This window comes from Pseudophryne corroboree, unplaced genomic scaffold, assembly GCF_028390025.1.
Source record: "Pseudophryne corroboree isolate aPseCor3 unplaced genomic scaffold, aPseCor3.hap2 scaffold_1852, whole genome shotgun sequence".
NCBI classification, from domain to species: domain Eukaryota; kingdom Metazoa; phylum Chordata; class Amphibia; order Anura; family Myobatrachidae; genus Pseudophryne; species Pseudophryne corroboree.
In genome coordinates, this window is record NW_026968490.1 from 39,783 (window position 1) to 57,510 (window position 17,728).

The window sequence follows — 17,728 nt, forward strand, 5'->3', positions numbered from 1 at the left end:
GATATGTTAACTCCACCGTTTTAAGGCTGCTAAAAACTGCTAGCGAGCAATCAACTCAGAATGACCCCCATAGTGTATTGCAAGAAAATATCTGTAAATCCAATGGTACCGTAAGTGCGGTATATACTCGCACTTCTTTGCGGGGCGAGAACATCTCCCCTAAGTGAAGTCAGCCCTATGAATAGAGTTTGTGTGATCCCTGTGCAGCAGTCACAGAAAGGGTTCATCTCTGCAGTTTGTCACTCAAATTACATTGTTGCATTTTTTCTAGAAGTGGATCTGAGAGCTGTTACCCGCAGACCAGCTACAATAATTATCCTGGGATAGTGCACAAGGGCATAGAAGGGAGCGGCTCAAGAAAAGAGAAGTGGAAACAGACAGCAAACTAGGCTGGAGAGAGACCTGAGACAAAGAGATCTGAATTATACGAGAGCCGACCAGGGGAAACACAAATTATGCAGTCAAGTTTCCCACATTTGGGGAAATCGCAAGAGCAGCACACCCAGAGTGCAATGGGTGAGCCTTGCCCTGGGAGAAGCACCTTCATGATCATAGTATCTCACCTGGCAGGTAAGTAGGAGTTGGGCTAGAGCTGGGTAGGGTCGCTGCTCGGGCACTTCCCTGTCAAGTGAAGGAGATCCAACTGAGTCAGCACAAGGGAACTCTCGAAAGAAGAACAAGGCTAGAGGAAGATCTGAGACAAATAAATCTGACTTTTTCCAGAGCTGACCAGAGGAAAGCACAAACACAGTCCCCCTCTACCACAAATAATGAAGTCGAGTTTCCCACATTTGGGGAAATCACAGGGGTCAGCATACCCAGAATGCAATGAATGAACCTCACCCTGGGATAACAGTCTTCATTACCATGATATCTCCTATGCAAAATAAGTATGATTTGGGATAGGGCTAGGGAGGGCCGCTGCTCAGGCACATCTCTGTCAAGTAAAGAAGATTCAACTGAGGCAGCACAAGGGAACTCTCATCTGGGGACAACAACTGCAGGGAGAACACATATTTTCAGATGAACATGGGAGGGCAGAAGGCTGCCTAATACTGAAGCACCCCCAAACAACAAACCAAATGCAACAACTAGTGCAAGCATTCCTGGGGGAAGGCCTGCAGCAGATGGATTTGCATATGGTGATGTCATCCAAGCAGTGGGTCAAAGTTGGCTTCAACCCTCGTCTGCATATGAAAAGAGAAAAGGGGCATGCAGGGCATGGCGGCCTTTTGTGGCGCTTGGATGACCCCTAGTTCGCATTAAACACCTCCACCCTCCTTCGGTGTGGGGCTCATGTTGGCTATGCCCCAGCCCCTGAAGCATTCAAGCTGATTTCTTGCAGAAGCTGGGCACTGTAACAGCTCCAGAGCTGCTCTGTATGGCAAGTAAAAGGGTGTGGGCCCTGCAGCACTACCTGTAGTTCGCATTGTGCGTTGGAAGGCACAATGTAAGCAGATGGGAGAAGTCAGGATAGTGCGCAAGGGCATAGAAGGGAGCGGCTCAAGAAAAGAGAAGTGGAAACAGACAGCAAACTAGGCTGGAGAGCTCTTCTGTCTATATTTTGCAAACCTGCTCTTGTCCTCTCCAGCTGCTCCATGTAGATTTGACGTCTGGAAAGGTGCATAACCCACTGACAAGCAGGCACACTCCTGCATGAGTTTTCTCTCTCACTAGCTGGATGATACACAATCATTTGCATGTGCTCCACCTCCGACACACCACCCACCCAACCACCCAGTGACCAGAGCCACCCACAAGCCAACTGGCTCCGTGATTTAATTTGCACAGTGTAGTCATCCAGGCAGCATGTCCTTCTCAATGGAATACAATAATACAACAGTTAATAAGGCTATGGGTGTGGAGTGTAAGAGGGTGAGGGAATCACAAGCCCGAAGCTTTATTGAAAGACAGACACATATAAAGGGAGGATCAATAAATACAAAGATATCCTTTACTATAGAATGTAGTCCAATCCGGTCTTTCAACTCTTCCACAACTTAAAAACGGATAGTGTTCCCAAGCCTTCCATCCTGGAATATCTTCAGTCTCTCGCCAATGAAGAAAACAATCCCTCCAGCAGACTCTTCAACCACGATACAAGATCACAGCCAAAAGGGCGAGAAGCAACTACACTTGCGTTTAACCAAAATAGCTAAAACTTAGTGGAGGAAAGTGCAGTGCACCAAAACATAAGCTGACACAATCATGGAGAATGTGCCAGCATATATGCTCTTCTATCTATATTTTGCAAACCTGCTCTTGTCCCCTCCAGCTGCTCCATGTAGATTTGACGTCTGGCAAGGTGCATAACCCACTGACAAGCAGGCACACTCCTGCATGAGTTTTCACTCTCACTAGCTGGATGATACACATTCATTTGCATGTGCTCCACCTCCGACACACCGCCCACCCAACCACCCAGTCACCAGAGCCACCCACAAGCCAACTGGCTCCGTGACTTAATTTGCACAGTGCAGTCATCCAGGCAGCATGTCCTTCTCAATGGAATAATCTCTGGTTCCATGGAATCTTCCGCATTGGAATGCTGCGGAACAAAAAGGATTTAAACATTCAGCTTGCTAGCATTCAATGTACCTGCGGCTTGGCTCTAGCACATGGGTCTTCATCCTGTGGCCCTCCAGCTGCTGTGAAACTACACATCCCAGCATGCCCTGCCACAGTTTTGCTATTAAGGTATGCTAAAACTGAGGCAGGGCATGCTGGGATGTGTAGTTCCACAGCAGCTGGAGGGTCGCAGGTTGAAGACCCATGTTCTAGCATGCCTGTTCTATGATGCATGTTCCGTGATGTCACAATCAGCTTGGAATGGGGTATCTAGCAGGCATTTGCTGACAGTCACTTGAGGTAGACACACATCAGGAGATGCAGCATATCGGAGGTCTTCGATGCCTTTCCAGCAAATGCACACCACCTGCTGCTGGTCTGGACACAAAACAATGCCCACAATCGAAGTCCCAAAATGCCCAACTACAGGATTCATGTAAGTAGTGAATTTAGGAATGAATTTAGAAGTAGGAAATTAAGTTAGTTCACAAGTACATTCAAATTCAGATCTAAAGTCTAGGTAGGCCTCACGTCCTGGCAGACCCCAGCATTTAAAAATGCCTTGATTAGAGGTAGGGAATTAAATGTAGATAAGAAGTAGACGCAAAATAAGACTCCACAGAGCAGTTATCAGGTGTCTTTATCAATTGTTGCATTTAAAAAATCAAGCAATTAGGGAACACAATGTTGCAACAATTTAACCCTATTTGCAAAATAGTACTAAATAAGTTTGTCGATGTAAGACATTTGCAAAGGCGCAAACAAAACACGCTGGAAAATCTGATCACAAGGTCAATTACGTCCCTGGGTGGGATTGAACCACCAACCTTTTGGTTAATAGCCGAACACACTAACCGATTGCGCCACAGAGACACTTTGCAAAAAGTACATACTGACAAAGGCTAATAAGCATTTATCTAGAACGTTTCCTAGAAAAACTTTAAAAAGTCAATAATCTGGAGAGTTTTTGTAAGATGTTTCTTCCATCAACCAACGAAGAAACACATTGGTACTTTTCCATGATGAGTGAGTGCTTCAGGTTCTCTTGCACTTACATGTGCAGCAGAGTACTGCAATGGAAGCATGCTGGGCCCATAACCCAGAGGTAGGCAGATTGAAACTATCCTCTGCTATATGCATTTTTTTTTGTTAATTAAAGTAATCCAAAACTGGGATTGATATTTTGGTTCTTTTATTTTTACTTAAAGTACAATAACTTTTACCATTTTAATTTGTTTTAATAGTATATTGACAGTATTGTTTTCTTTCAAAAATCCACTTAATTTTCTTTACCCTATTATTAAAATGGTAATTGACAAAAACAAACTACATTGTCACCAGAAGAGCAATACAAAATGTACACGTGATATATTAAAATCATCTTTCCAGCTTGAATTTCAATGATGCATTGGGGCAACGATTTTGTTAGCAACATCTTCACCCTTAAATAAAGATTTTCTTAATTCCTTACCTGTGTGCTAATTAGATATCACCTTGTTTTCACATTAAACAGACTTCCACATGAGAAAGCAGCAAGGATGCAGTGGCGTTAATGTTTCGTGGTGTCAACCCGTATTATTTCAGTAGACATTGAAATGAGGATGCATCTTGCTGCCTTTCCAATGAAGCAAATTTAATTTAGTAATAGGTGAAAAACCATCCCTACAAAGGTGTTAATCAGAGACTTGGCTTTGTGGACACTTTTCAGAGAACAAATTTGTTAGCATAAAAATAAAGCCAGAAAATGAAGAGCTGTTTAATCACTCAATTGGATTTTTTTGCCAGCATATTTCTTTTTCTCTGCAACCCACTGCTAAATTGTGCTACCTAGCTGTTTTTATAAAATCACTGAATCAAATCTAACTCTGATTACATCAGAGAAGGCCAGGTACCCTACACCATAAGAGGGGGTTTGAAATTTTGACTTGTCTACTTAAAGATCACCAAAATCTGATAACAAGGTCAATTACATCCCTGGGTGGGATTGAACCACCAACCTTTTGGTTTATAGCCGTACACACTAACTGATTGCGCCACAGAGACACTTTGCAAAAGTACATACTGACAAAGGCTAATAAGCATTCATCTAAAACGTTTCCTAGAAAAACTTTAAAAAGTCAATAATCTGGAGAGTTTTTGTAAGATGTTTCTTCCATCCACCAACGAAGAAACACATTGGTACTTTCCCATGATGAGTGAGTGCTTCAGGATCTCTTGCACTTACATGTGCAGCAGAGTACTGCAATGGAAGCATGCTGGGCCCATAACCCAGAGGTAGGCAGATTGAAACTATCCTTTGCTATATGCATTTTTTTTTGTTAATTTAAGTAATCAAAACTGGGATTGATATTTTTGCTCTTTTATTTTTACTTAAAGTACAATAACTTTTACCATTTTAATTTGTTTTAATAGTATATTGACAGTATAGTTTTCTTTAAAAAATCCACTTAATTTTCTTTACCCTATTATTAAAAGGGTAATTGACAAAAACAAACTACATTGTCACCAGAAGAGCAATACAAAATGTACAAGTGATATATTAAAATCATCTTTCCAGCTTGAATTTCAATGATGCATTGGGGCAACGATTTTGTGAGAAACATCTTCACCCTTAAATAAAGATTTTCTTAATTCCTTACCTGTGTGCTAATTAGATATCACCTTGTTTTCACATTAAACAGACTTCCACATGAGAAAGCAGCAAGGATGCAGTGGCGTTAATGTTTCCTGGTGTCAACCTGTATTATTTCAGTAGACATTGAAATGAGGATGCATCTTGCTGCCTTTCCAATGAAGCAAGTTTAATTTAGTAATAGGTGAAAAACCATCCCTACAAAGGTGTTAATCAGAGACTTGGCTTTGTGGACACTTTTCAGAGAACAAATTTGTTAGCATAAAAATAAAGCCAGAAAATAAAGAGCTGTTTAATCTCCCAATTGGATTCTTTTGCCAGCATATTTCTTTTTCTCTTCAACCCACTGCTAAATTGTGCTTCCTAGCTGTTTTTATAAAATCACTGAATCAAATCTGATTACATCAGAGAAGGCCAGGTACCCTACACCATAAGAGGGGGTTTGAAATTTTGACTTGTCTACTTAAAGATCACCAAAATCTGATAACAAGGTCAATTACGTCCCTGGGTGGGATTGAACCACCAACCTTTTGGTTAATAGCCGTGCACACTAACTGATTGCGCCACAGAGACACTTTGCAAAAGTCCATACTGACAAAGGCTAATAAGCATTCATCTAAAACGTTTCCTAGAAAAACTTTAAAAAGTCAATAATCTGGAGAGTTTTTGTAAGATGTTTCTTCCATCAACCAACGAAGAAACACATTGGTACTTTCCCATGATGAGTGAGTGCTTCAGGATCTCTTGCACTTACATGTGCAGCAGAGTACAGCAATGGAAGCATGCTGGGCCCATAACCCAGCGGTAGGCAGATTGAAACTATCCTTTGCTATATGCATTTTTTTTTTGTTAATTAAAGTAATCCAAAACTGGGATTGATATTTCGGCTCTTTTATTTTTACTTAAAGTACAATAACTTTTACCATTTTAATTTGTTTTAATAGTATATTGACAGTATTGTTTTCTTTCAAAAATCCACTTAATTTTCTTTACCCTATTATTAAAATGGTAATTGACAAAAACAAACTACATTGTCACCAGAAGAGCAATACAAAATGTACAAGTGATATATTAAAATCATCTTTCCAGCTTGAATTTCAATGATGCATTGGGGCAACGATTTTGTGAGAAACATCTTCACCCTTAAATAAAGATTTTCTTAATTCCTTACCTGTGTGCTAATTAGATATCACCTTGTTTTCACATTAAACAGACTTCCACATGAGAAAGCAGCAAGGATACAGTGGCGTTAATGTTTCCTGGTGTCAACCTGTATTATTTCAGTAGACATTGAAATGAGGATGCATCTTGCTGCCTTTCCAATGAAGCAAGTTTAATTTAGTAATAGGTGAAAAACCATCCCTACAAAGGTGTTAATCAGAGACTTGGCTTTGTGGACACTTTTCAAAGAACAAATTTGTTAGCATAAAAATAAAGACAGAAAATGAAGAGCTGTTTAATCACTCAATTGGATTTTTTTTGGCAGCATATTTCTTTTTCTCTGCAACCCACTGCTAAATTGTGCTTCCTAGCTGTTTTTATAAAATCACTGAATCAAATCTTACTCTGATTACATCAGAGAAGGCCAGGTACCCTACACCATAACAGGGGGTTTGAAATTTTGACTTGTCTACTTAAAGATCACCAAAATCTGATAACAAGGTCAATTACGTCCCTGGTTGGGATTGAACCACCAACCTTTTGGTTAGTAGCCGGACACACTAACCGATTGCGCCACAGAGACACTTTGCAAAAAGTACATACTGACAAAGGCTAATAAGCATACATCTAGAACGTTTCCTAGAAAAACTTTAAAAAGTCAATAATCTGGAGAGTTTTTGTAAGATGTTTCTTCCATCAACCAATGAAGAAACACATTGGTACTTTCCCATGATGAGTGAGTGCTTCAGGATCTCTTGCACTTACATGTGCAGCAGAGTACTGCAATGGAAGCATGCTGGGCCCATAACCCAGAGGTAGGCAGATTGAAACTATCCTTTGCTATATGCATTTTTTTTTGTTAATTTAAGTAATCAAAACTGGGATTGATATTTTTGCTCTTTTATTATTACTTAAAGTACAATAACTTTTACCATTTTAATTTGTTTTAATAGTATATTGACAGTATAGTTTTCTTTAAAAAATCCACTTAATTTTCTTTACCCTATTATTAAAAGGGTAATTGACAAAAACAAACTACATTGTCACCAGAAGAGCAATACAAAATGTACAAGTGATATATTAAAATCATATTTCCAGCTTGAATTTCAATGATGCATTGGGGCAACGATTTTGTGAGAAACATCTTCACCCTTAAATAAAGATTTTCTTAATTCCTTACCTGTGTGCTAATTAGATATCACCTTGTTTTCACATTAAACAGACTTCCACATGAGAAAGCAGCAAGGATACAGTGGCGTTAATGTTTCCTGGTGTCAACCTGTATTATTTCAGTAGACATTGAAATGAGGATGCATCTTGCTGCCTTTCCAATGAAGCAAGTTTAATTTAGTAATAGGTGAAAAACCATCCCTACAAAGGTGTTAATCAGAGACTTGGCTTTGTGGACACTTTTCAGAGAACAAATTTGTTAGCATAAAAATAAAGCCAGAAAATAAAGAGCTGTTTAATCACTCAATTGGATTTTTTTTGCCAGCATATTTATTTTTCTCTGCAACCCACTGCTAAATTGTGCTTCCTAGCTGTTTTTATAAAATCAATGAATCAAATCTAACTCTGATTACATCAGAGAAGGCCAGGTACCCTACACCATAACAGGGGGTTTGAAATTTTGACTTGTCTACTTAAAGATCACCAAAATCTGATAACAAGGTCAATTACGTCCCTGGGTGGGATTGAACCACCAACCTTTTGGTTAGTAGCTGGACACACTAACCGATTGCGCCACAGAGACACTTTGCAAAAAGTACCTACTGACAAAGGCATACATCTAGAACGTTTCCTAGAAAAACTTTAAAAAGTCAATAATCTGGAGAGTTGTTGTAAGATGTTTCTTCCATCAACCAACGAAGAAACACATTGGTACTTTCCCATGATGACTGAGTGCTTCAGGATCTCTTGCACTTACATGTGCAGCAGAGTACTGCAATGGAAGCATGCTGAGCCCATAACCCAGAGGTAGGCAGATTGAAACTATCCTTTGCTATATGCATTTTTTTTTGTTAATTTAAGTAATCAAAACTGGGATTGATATTTTGGCTCTTTTATTTTTACTTAAAGTACAATAACTTTTACCATTTTAATTTGTTTTAATAGTATATTGACAGTATAGTTTTCTTTAAAAAATCCACTTAATTTTCTTTACCCTATTATTAAAAGGGTAATTGACAAAAACAAACTACATTGTCACCAGAAGAGCAATACAAAATGTACAAGTGATATATTAAAATCATCTTTCCAGCTTGAATTTCAATGATGCATTGGGGCAACGATTTTGTGAGAAACATCTTCACCCTTAAATAAAGATTTTCTTAATTCCTTACCTGTGTGCTAATTAGATATCACCTTGTTTTCACATTAAACAGACTTCTACATGAGAAAGCAGCAAGGATGCAGTGGCGTTAATGTTTCCTGGTGTCAACCCGTATTATTTCAGTAGACATTGAAATGAGGATGCATCTTGCTGCCTTTCCAATGAAGCAAATTTAATTTAGTAATAGGTGAAAAACCATCCCTACAAAGGTGTTAATCAGAGACTTGGCTTTGTGGACACTTTTCAAAGAACAAATTTGTTAGCATAAAAATAAAGCCAGAAAATGAAGAGCTGTTTAATCACTCAATTGGATTTTTTTTGGCAGCATATTTCTTTTTCTCGGCAGCATATTTCTTTTTCTCTGCAACCCACTGCTAAATTGTGCTTCCTAGCTGTTTTTATAAAATCACTGAATCAAATCTTACTCTGATTACATCAGAGAAGGCCAGGTACCCTACACCATAACAGGGGGTTTGAAATTTTGACTTGTCTACTTAAAGATCACCAAAATCTGATAACAAGGTCAATTACATCCCTGGTTGGGATTGAACCACCAACCTTTTGGTTAGTAGCCGGACACACTAACCGATTGCGCCACAGAGACACTTTGCAAAAAGTACGTACTGACAAAGTCTAATAAGCATACATCTAGAACGTTTCCTAGAAAAACTTTAAAAAGTCAATAATCTGGAGAGTTTTTGTAAGATGTTTCTTCCATCAACCAATGAAGAAACACATTGGTACTTTCCCATGATGAGTGAGTGCTTCAGGATCTCTTGCACTTACATGTGCAGCAGAGTACTGCAATGGAAGCATGCTGGGCCCATAACCCAGAGGTAGGCAGATTGAAACTATCCTTTGCTATATGCATTTTTTTTTGTTAATTTAAGTAATCAAAACTGGGATTGATATTTTTGCTCTTTTATTATTACTTAAAGTACAATAACTTTTACCATTTTAATTTGTTTTAATAGTATATTGACAGTATAGTTTTCTTTAAAAAATCCACTTAATTTTCTTTACCCTATTATTAAAAGGGTAATTGACAAAAACAAACTACATTGTCACCAGAAGAGCAATACAAAATGTACAAGTGATATATTAAAATCATATTTCCAGCTTGAATTTCAATGATGCATTGGGGCAACGATTTTGTGAGAAACATCTTCACCCTTAAATAAAGATTTTCTTAATTCCTTACCTGTGTGCTAATTAGATATCACCTTGTTTTCACATTAAACAGACTTCTACATGAGAAAGCAGCAAGGATGCAGTGGCGTTAATGTTTCCTGGTGTCAACCTGTATTATTTCAGTAGACATTGAAATGAGGATGCATCTTGCTGCCTTTCCAATGAAGCAAGTTTAATTTAGTAATAGGTGAAAAACCATCCCTACAAAGGTGTTAATCAGAGACTTGGCTTTGTGGACACTTTTCAGAGAACAAATTTGTTAGCATAAAAATAAAGCCAGAAAATGAAGAGCTGTTTAATCACTCAATTGGATTTTTTTTGCCAGCATATTTCTTTTTCTCTGCAACCCACTGCTAAATTGTGCTTCCTAGCTGTTTTTATAAAATCACTGAATCAATTCTAACTCTGATTACATCAGAGAAGGCCAGGTACCCTACATCATAACAGGGGGTTTGAAATTTTGACTTGTCTACTTAAAGATCACCAAAATCTGATAAGGTCAATTACGTCCCTGGTTGGGATTGAACCACCAACCTTTTAGTTAGTAGCCGGACACACTAACCGATTGCGCCACAGAGACACTTCGCAAAAAGTACATACTGACAAAGGCTAATAAGCATACATCTAGAACGTTTCCTAGAAAAACTTTAAAAAGTCAATAATCTGGAGAGTTTTTGTAAAATGTTTCTTCCATCAACCAACGAAGAAACACATTGGTACTTTCCCATGATGAGTGAGTGCTTCAGGATCTCTTGCACTTACATGTGCAGCAGAGTACTGCAATGGAAGCATGCTGGGCCCATAACCCAGAGGTAGGCAGATTGAAACTACCCTTTGCTATATGCATTTTTTTTGTTAATTTAAGTAATCAAAACTGGGATTGATATTTTTGCTCTTTTATTTTTACTTGAAGTACAATAACTTTTACCATTTTAATTTGTTTGAATAGTATATTGACAGTATAGTTTTCTTTAAAAAAATCCACTTAATTTTCTTTACCCTATTATTAAAAGGGTAATTGACAAAAACAAACTACATTGTCACCAGAAGAGCAATACAAAATGTACAAGTGATATATTAAAATCATCTTTCCAGCTTGAATTTCAATGATGCATTGGGGCAACGATTTTGTGAGAAACATCTTCACCCTTAAATAAAGATTTTCTTAATTCCTTACCTGTGTGCTAATTAGATATCACCTTGTTTTCACATTAAACAGACTTCCACATGAGAAAGCAGCAAGGATGCAGTGGCGTTAATGTTTCCTGGTGTCAACCTGTGTTATTTCAGTAGACATTGAAATGAGGATGCATCTTGCTGCCTTTCCAATGAAGCAAGTTTAATTTAGTAATAGGTGAAAAACCATCCCTACAAAGGTGTTAATCAGAGACTTGGCTTTGTGGACACTTTTCAGAGAACAAATTTGTTAGCATAAAAATAAAGCCAGAAAATAAAGAGCTGTTTAATCACTCAATTGGATTTTTTTTGCCAGCATATTTATTTTTCTCTGCAACCCACTGCTAAATTGTGCTTCCTAGCTGTTTTTATAAAATCAATGAATCAAATCTAACTCTGATTACATCAGAGAAGGCCAGGTACCCTACACCATAACAGGGGGTTTGAAATTTTGACTTGTCTACTTAAAGATCACCAAAATCTGATAACAAGGTCAATTACGTCCCTGGGTGGGATTGAACCACCAACCTTTTGGTTAGTAGCTGGACACACTAACCGATTGCGCCACAGAGACACTTTGCAAAAAGTACCTACTGACAAAGGCATACATCTAGAACGTTTCCTAGAAAAACTTTAAAAAGTCAATAATCTGGAGAGTTGTTGTAAGATGTTTCTTCCATCAACCAACGAAGAAACACATTGGTACTTTCCCATGATGACTGAGTGCTTCAGGATCTCTTGCACTTACATGTGCAGCAGAGTACTGCAATGGAAGCATGCTGAGCCCATAACCCAGAGGTAGGCAGATTGAAACTATCCTTTGCTATATGCATTTTTTTTTGTTAATTTAAGTAATCAAAACTGGGATTGATATTTTGGCTCTTTTATTTTTACTTAAAGTACAATAACTTTTACCATTTTAATTTGTTTTAATAGTATATTGACAGTATAGTTTTCTTTAAAAAATCCACTTAATTTTCTTTACCCTATTATTAAAAGGGTAATTGACAAAAACAAACTACATTGTCACCAGAAGAGCAATACAAAATGTACAAGTGATATATTAAAATCATCTTTCCAGCTTGAATTTCAATGATGCATTGGGGCAACGATTTTGTGAGAAACATCTTCACCCTTAAATAAAGATTTTCTTAATTCCTTACCTGTGTGCTAATTAGATATCACCTTGTTTTCACATTAAACAGACTTCTAAATGAGAAAGCAGCAAGGATGCAGTGGCGTTAATGTTTCCTGGTGTCAACCCGTATTATTTCAGTAGACATTGAAATGAGGATGCATCTTGCTGCCTTTCCAATGAAGCAAATTTAATTTAGTAATAGGTGAAAAACCATCCCTACAAAGGTGTTAATCAGAGACTTGGCTTTGTGGACACTTTTCAAAGAACAAATTTGTTAGCATAAAAATAAAGCCAGAAAATGAAGAGCTGTTTAATCACTCAATTGGATTTTTTTGCCAGCATATTTCTTTTTCTCTTCAACCCACTGCTAAATTGTGCTTCCTAGCTGTTTTTATAAAATCACTGAATCAAATCTGATTACATCAGAGAAGGCCAGGTACCCTACACCATAAGAGGGGGTTTGAAATTTTGACTTGTCTACTTAAAGATCACCAATATCTGATAACAAGGTCAATTACGTCCCTGGTTGGGATTGAACCACCAACCTTTTGGTTAATAGCCGTGCACACTAACTGATTGCGCCACAGAGACACTTTGCAAAAGTCCATACTGACAAAGGCTAATAAGCATTCATCTAAAACGTTTCCTAGAAAAACTTTAAAAAGTCAATAATCTGGAGAGTTTTTGTAAGATGTTTCTTCCATCAACCAACGAAGAAACACATTGGTACTTTCCCATGATGAGTGAGTGCTTCAGGATCTCTTGCACTTACATGTGCAGCAGAGTACAGCAATGGAAGCATGCTGGGCCCATAACCCAGCGGTAGGCAGATTGAAACTATCCTTTGCTATATGCATTTTTTTTTTGTTAATTAAAGTAATCCAAAACTGGGATTGATATTCCGGCTCTTTTATTTTTACTTAAAGTACAATAACTTTTACCATTTTAATTTGTTTTAATAGTATATTGACAGTATTGTTTTCTTTCAAAAATCCACTTAATTTTCTTTACCCTATTATTAAAATGGTAATTGACAAAAACAAACTACATTGTCACCAGAAGAGCAATACAAAATGTACAAGTGATATATTAAAATCATCTTTCCAGCTTGAATTTCAATGATGCATTGGGGCAACGATTTTGTGAGAAACATCTTCACCCTTAAATAAAGATTTTCTTAATTCCTTACCTGTGTGCTAATTAGATATCACCTTGTTTTCACATTAAACAGACTTCCACATGAGAAAGCAGCAAGGATACAGTGGCGTTAATGTTTCCTGGTGTCAACCTGTATTATTTCAGTAGACATTGAAATGAGGATGCATCTTGCTGCCTTTCCAATGAAGCAAGTTTAATTTAGTAATAGGTGAAAAACCATCCCTACAAAGGTGTTAATCAGAGACTTGGCTTTGTGGACACTTTTCAAAGAACAAATTTGTTAGCATAAAAATAAAGACAGAAAATGAAGAGCTGTTTAATCACTCAATTGGATTTTTTTTGGCAGCATATTTCTTTTTCTCGGCAGCATATTTCTTTTTCTCTGCAACCCACTGCTAAATTGTGCTTCCTAGCTGTTTTTATAAAATCACTGAATCAAATCTTACTCTGATTACATCAGAGAAGGCCAGGTACCCTACACCATAACAGGGGGTTTGAAATTTTGACTTGTCTACTTAAAGATCACCAAAATCTGATAACAAGGTCAATTACGTCCCTGGTTGGGATTGAACCACCAACCTTTTGGTTAGTAGCCGGACACACTAACCGATTGCGCCACAGAGACACTTTGCAAAAAGTACATACTGACAAAGTCTAATAAGCATACATCTAGAACGTTTCCTAGAAAAACTTTAAAAAGTCAATAATCTGGAGAGTTTTTGTAAGATGTTTCTTCCATCAACCAATGAAGAAACACATTGGTACTTTCCCATGATGAGTGAGTGCTTCAGGATCTCTTGCACTTACATGTGCAGCAGAGTACTGCAATGGAAGCATGCTGGGCCCATAACCCAGAGGTAGGCAGATTGAAACTATCCTTTGCTATATGCATTTTTTTTTGTTAATTTAAGTAATCAAAACTGGGATTGATATTTTTGCTCTTTTATTATTACTTAAAGTACAATAACTTTTACCATTTTAATTTGTTTTAATAGTATATTGACAGTATAGTTTTCTTTAAAAAATCCACTTAATTTTCTTTACCCTATTATTAAAAGGGTAATTGACAAAAACAAACTACATTGTCACCAGAAGAGCAATACAAAATGTACAAGTGATATATTAAAATCATATTTCCAGCTTGAATTTCAATGATGCATTGGGGCAACGATTTTGTGAGAAACATCTTCACCCTTAAATAAAGATTTTCTTAATTCCTTACCTGTGTGCTAATTAGATATCACCTTGTTTTCACATTAAACAGACTTCTACATGAGAAAGCAGCAAGGATGCAGTGGCGTTAATGTTTCCTGGTGTCAACCTGTATTATTTCAGTAGACATTGAAATGAGGATGCATCTTGCTGCCTTTCCAATGAAGCAAGTTTAATTTAGTAATAGGTGAAAAACCATCCCTACAAAGGTGTTAATCAGAGACTTGGCTTTGTGGACACTTTTCAGAGAACAAATTTGTTAGCATAAAAATAAAGCCAGAAAATGAAGAGCTGTTTAATCACTCAATTGGATTTTTTTTTGCCAGCATATTTCTTTTTCTCTGCAACCCACTGCTAAATTGTGCTTCCTAGCTGTTTTTATAAAATCACTGAATCAATTCTAACTCTGATTACATCAGAGAAGGCCAGGTACCCTACATCATAACAGGGGGTTTGAAATTTTGACTTGTCTACTTAAAGATCACCAAAATCTGATAAGGTCAATTACGTCCCTGGTTGGGATTGAACCACCAACCTTTTGGTTAGTAGCCGGACACACTAACCGATTGCGCCACAGAGACACTTCGCAAAAAGTACATACTGACAAAGGCTAATAAGCATACATCTAGAACGTTTCCTAGAAAAACTTTAAAAAGTCAATAATCTGGAGAGTTTTTGTAAAATGTTTCTTCCATCAACCAACGAAGAAACACATTGGTACTTTCCCATGATGAGTGAGTGCTTCAGGATCTCTTGTACTTACATGTGCAGCAGAGTACTGCAATGGAAGCATGCTGGGCCCATAACCCAGAGGTAGGCAGATTGAAACTATCCTTTGCTATATGCATTTTTTTTGTTAATTTAAGTAATCAAAACTGGGATTGATATTTTTGCTCTTTTATTTTTACTTGAAGTACAATAACTTTTACCATTTTAATTTGTTTGAATAGTATATTGACAGTATAGTTTTCTTTAAAAAAATCCACTTAATTTTCTTTACCCTATTATTAAAAGGGTAATTGACAAAAACAAACTACATTGTCACCAGAAGAGCAATACAAAATGTACAAGTGATATATTAAAATCATCTTTCCAGCTTGAATCTCAATGATGCATTGGGGCAACGATTTTGTGAGAAACATCTTCACCCTTAAATAAAGATTTTCTTAATTCCTTACCTGTGTGCTAATTAGATATCACCTTGTTTTCACATTAAACAGACTTCCACATGAGAAAGCAGCAAGGATGCAGTGGCGTTAATGTTTCCTGGTGTTAATCTGTATTATTTCAGTAGAAATTGAAATGAGGATGCATCTTGCTGCCTTTCCAATGAAGCAAGTTTAATTTAGTAATAGGTGAAAAACCATCCCTACAAAGGTGTTAATCAGAGACTTGGCTTTGTGGACACTTTTCAGAGAACAAATTTGTTAGCATAAAAATAAAGCCAGAAAATGAAGAGCTGTTTAATCACTCAATTGGATTTTTTTTGCCAGCATATTTCTTTTTCTCTGCAACCCACTGCTAAATTGTGCTTCCTATCTGTTTTTATAAAATCACTGAATCAAATCTAACTCTGATTACATCAGAGAAGGCCAGGTACCCTACACCATAACAGGGGGTTTGAAATTTTGACTTGTCTACTTAAAGATCACCAAAATCTGATAACAAGGTCAATTACGTCCCTGGGTGGGATTGAACCACCAACCTTTTGGTTAGTAGCCAGACACACTAACCGATTGCGCCACAGAGACACTTTGTAAAAATGCATACTGACAAAGGCTAATAAGCATACATCTAGAACGTTTCCTAGAAAAACTTTAAAAAGTCAATAATCTGGAGAGTTTTTGTAAGATGTTTCTTCCATCAACCAACGAAGAAACACATTGGTACTTTCCCATGATGAGTGAGTGCTTCAGGATCTCTTGCACTTACATGTGCAGCAGAGTACTGCAATGGAAGCATAACCCAGAGGTAGGCAGATTGAAACTATCCTTTGCTATATGCATTTGTTTTTGTTAATTTAAGTAATCAAAACTGGGATTGATATTTTTGCTCTTTTATTTTTACTTAAAGTACAATAACTTTTGCCATTTTAATTTGTTTTAATAGTATATTGACAGTATAGTTTTCTTTAAAAAATCCACTTAATTTTCTTTACCCTATTATTAAAAGGGTAATTGACAAAAACAAACTACATTGTCACCAGAAGAGCAATACAAAATGTACAAGTGATATATTAAAATCATCTTTCCAGCTTGAATTTCAATGATGCATTGGGGCAACGATTTTGTGAGAAACATCTTCACCCTTAAATAAAGATTTTCTTAATTCCTTACCTGTGTGCTAATTAGATATCACCTTGTTTTCACATTAAACAGACTTCTACATGAGAAAGCAGCAAGGATGCAGTGGCGTTAATGTTTCCTGGTGTCAACCCGTATTATTTCAGTAGACATTGAAATGAGGATGCATCTTGCTGCCTTTCCAATGAAGCAAATTTAATTTAGTAATAGGTGAAAAACCATCCCTACAAAGGTGTTAATCAGAGACTTGGCTTTGTGGACACTTTTCAAAGAACAAATTTGTTAGCATAAAAATAAAGCCAGAAAATGAAGAGCTGTTTAATCACTCAATTGGATTTTTTTTGGCAGCATATTTCTTTTTCTCGGCAGCATATTTCTTTTTCTCTGCAACCCACTGCTAAATTGTGCTTCCTAGCTGTTTTTATAAAATCACTGAATCAAATCTTACTCTGATTACATCAGAGAAGGCCAGGTACCCTACACCATAACAGGGGGTTTGAAATTTTGACTTGTCTACTTAAAGATCACCAAAATCTGATAACAAGGTCAATTACATCCCTGGTTGGGATTGAACCACCAACCTTTTGGTTAGTAGCCGGACACACTAACCGATTGCGCCACAGAGACACTTTGCAAAAAGTACGTACTGACAAAGTCTAATAAGCATACATCTAGAACGTTTCCTAGAAAAACTTTAAAAAGTCAATAATCTGGAGAGTTTTTGTAAGATGTTTCTTCCATCAACCAACGAAGAAACACATTGGTACTTTCCCATGATGAGTGAGTGCTTCAGGATCTCTTGCACTTACATGTGCAGCAGAGTACTGCAATGGAAGCATGCTGGGCCCATAACCCAG

General features: G+C 37.2%; 3 non-coding genes across 3 annotated transcripts; all 3 read right to left on the reverse strand.

The window, feature by feature from the left end:
• Window positions 1-415: 415 nt before the first annotated feature.
• Window positions 416-578, reverse strand: LOC135003300 (U1 spliceosomal RNA). Its single transcript, XR_010204330.1, has one exon. It is a non-coding gene; the product is annotated as a U1 spliceosomal RNA (small nuclear RNA).
• Window positions 579-730: 152 nt separating this feature from the next.
• LOC135003299 (U1 spliceosomal RNA) lies at window positions 731-894 on the reverse strand. Its single transcript, XR_010204329.1, has one exon. It is a non-coding gene; the product is annotated as a U1 spliceosomal RNA (small nuclear RNA).
• A 15,351-nt stretch (window positions 895-16,245) lies between these two features.
• TRNAS-ACU (transfer RNA serine (anticodon ACU)) lies at window positions 16,246-16,319 on the reverse strand. The gene has a single exon. It is a non-coding gene; the product is annotated as a tRNA-Ser (tRNA).
• Window positions 16,320-17,728: the final 1,409 nt, after the last annotated feature.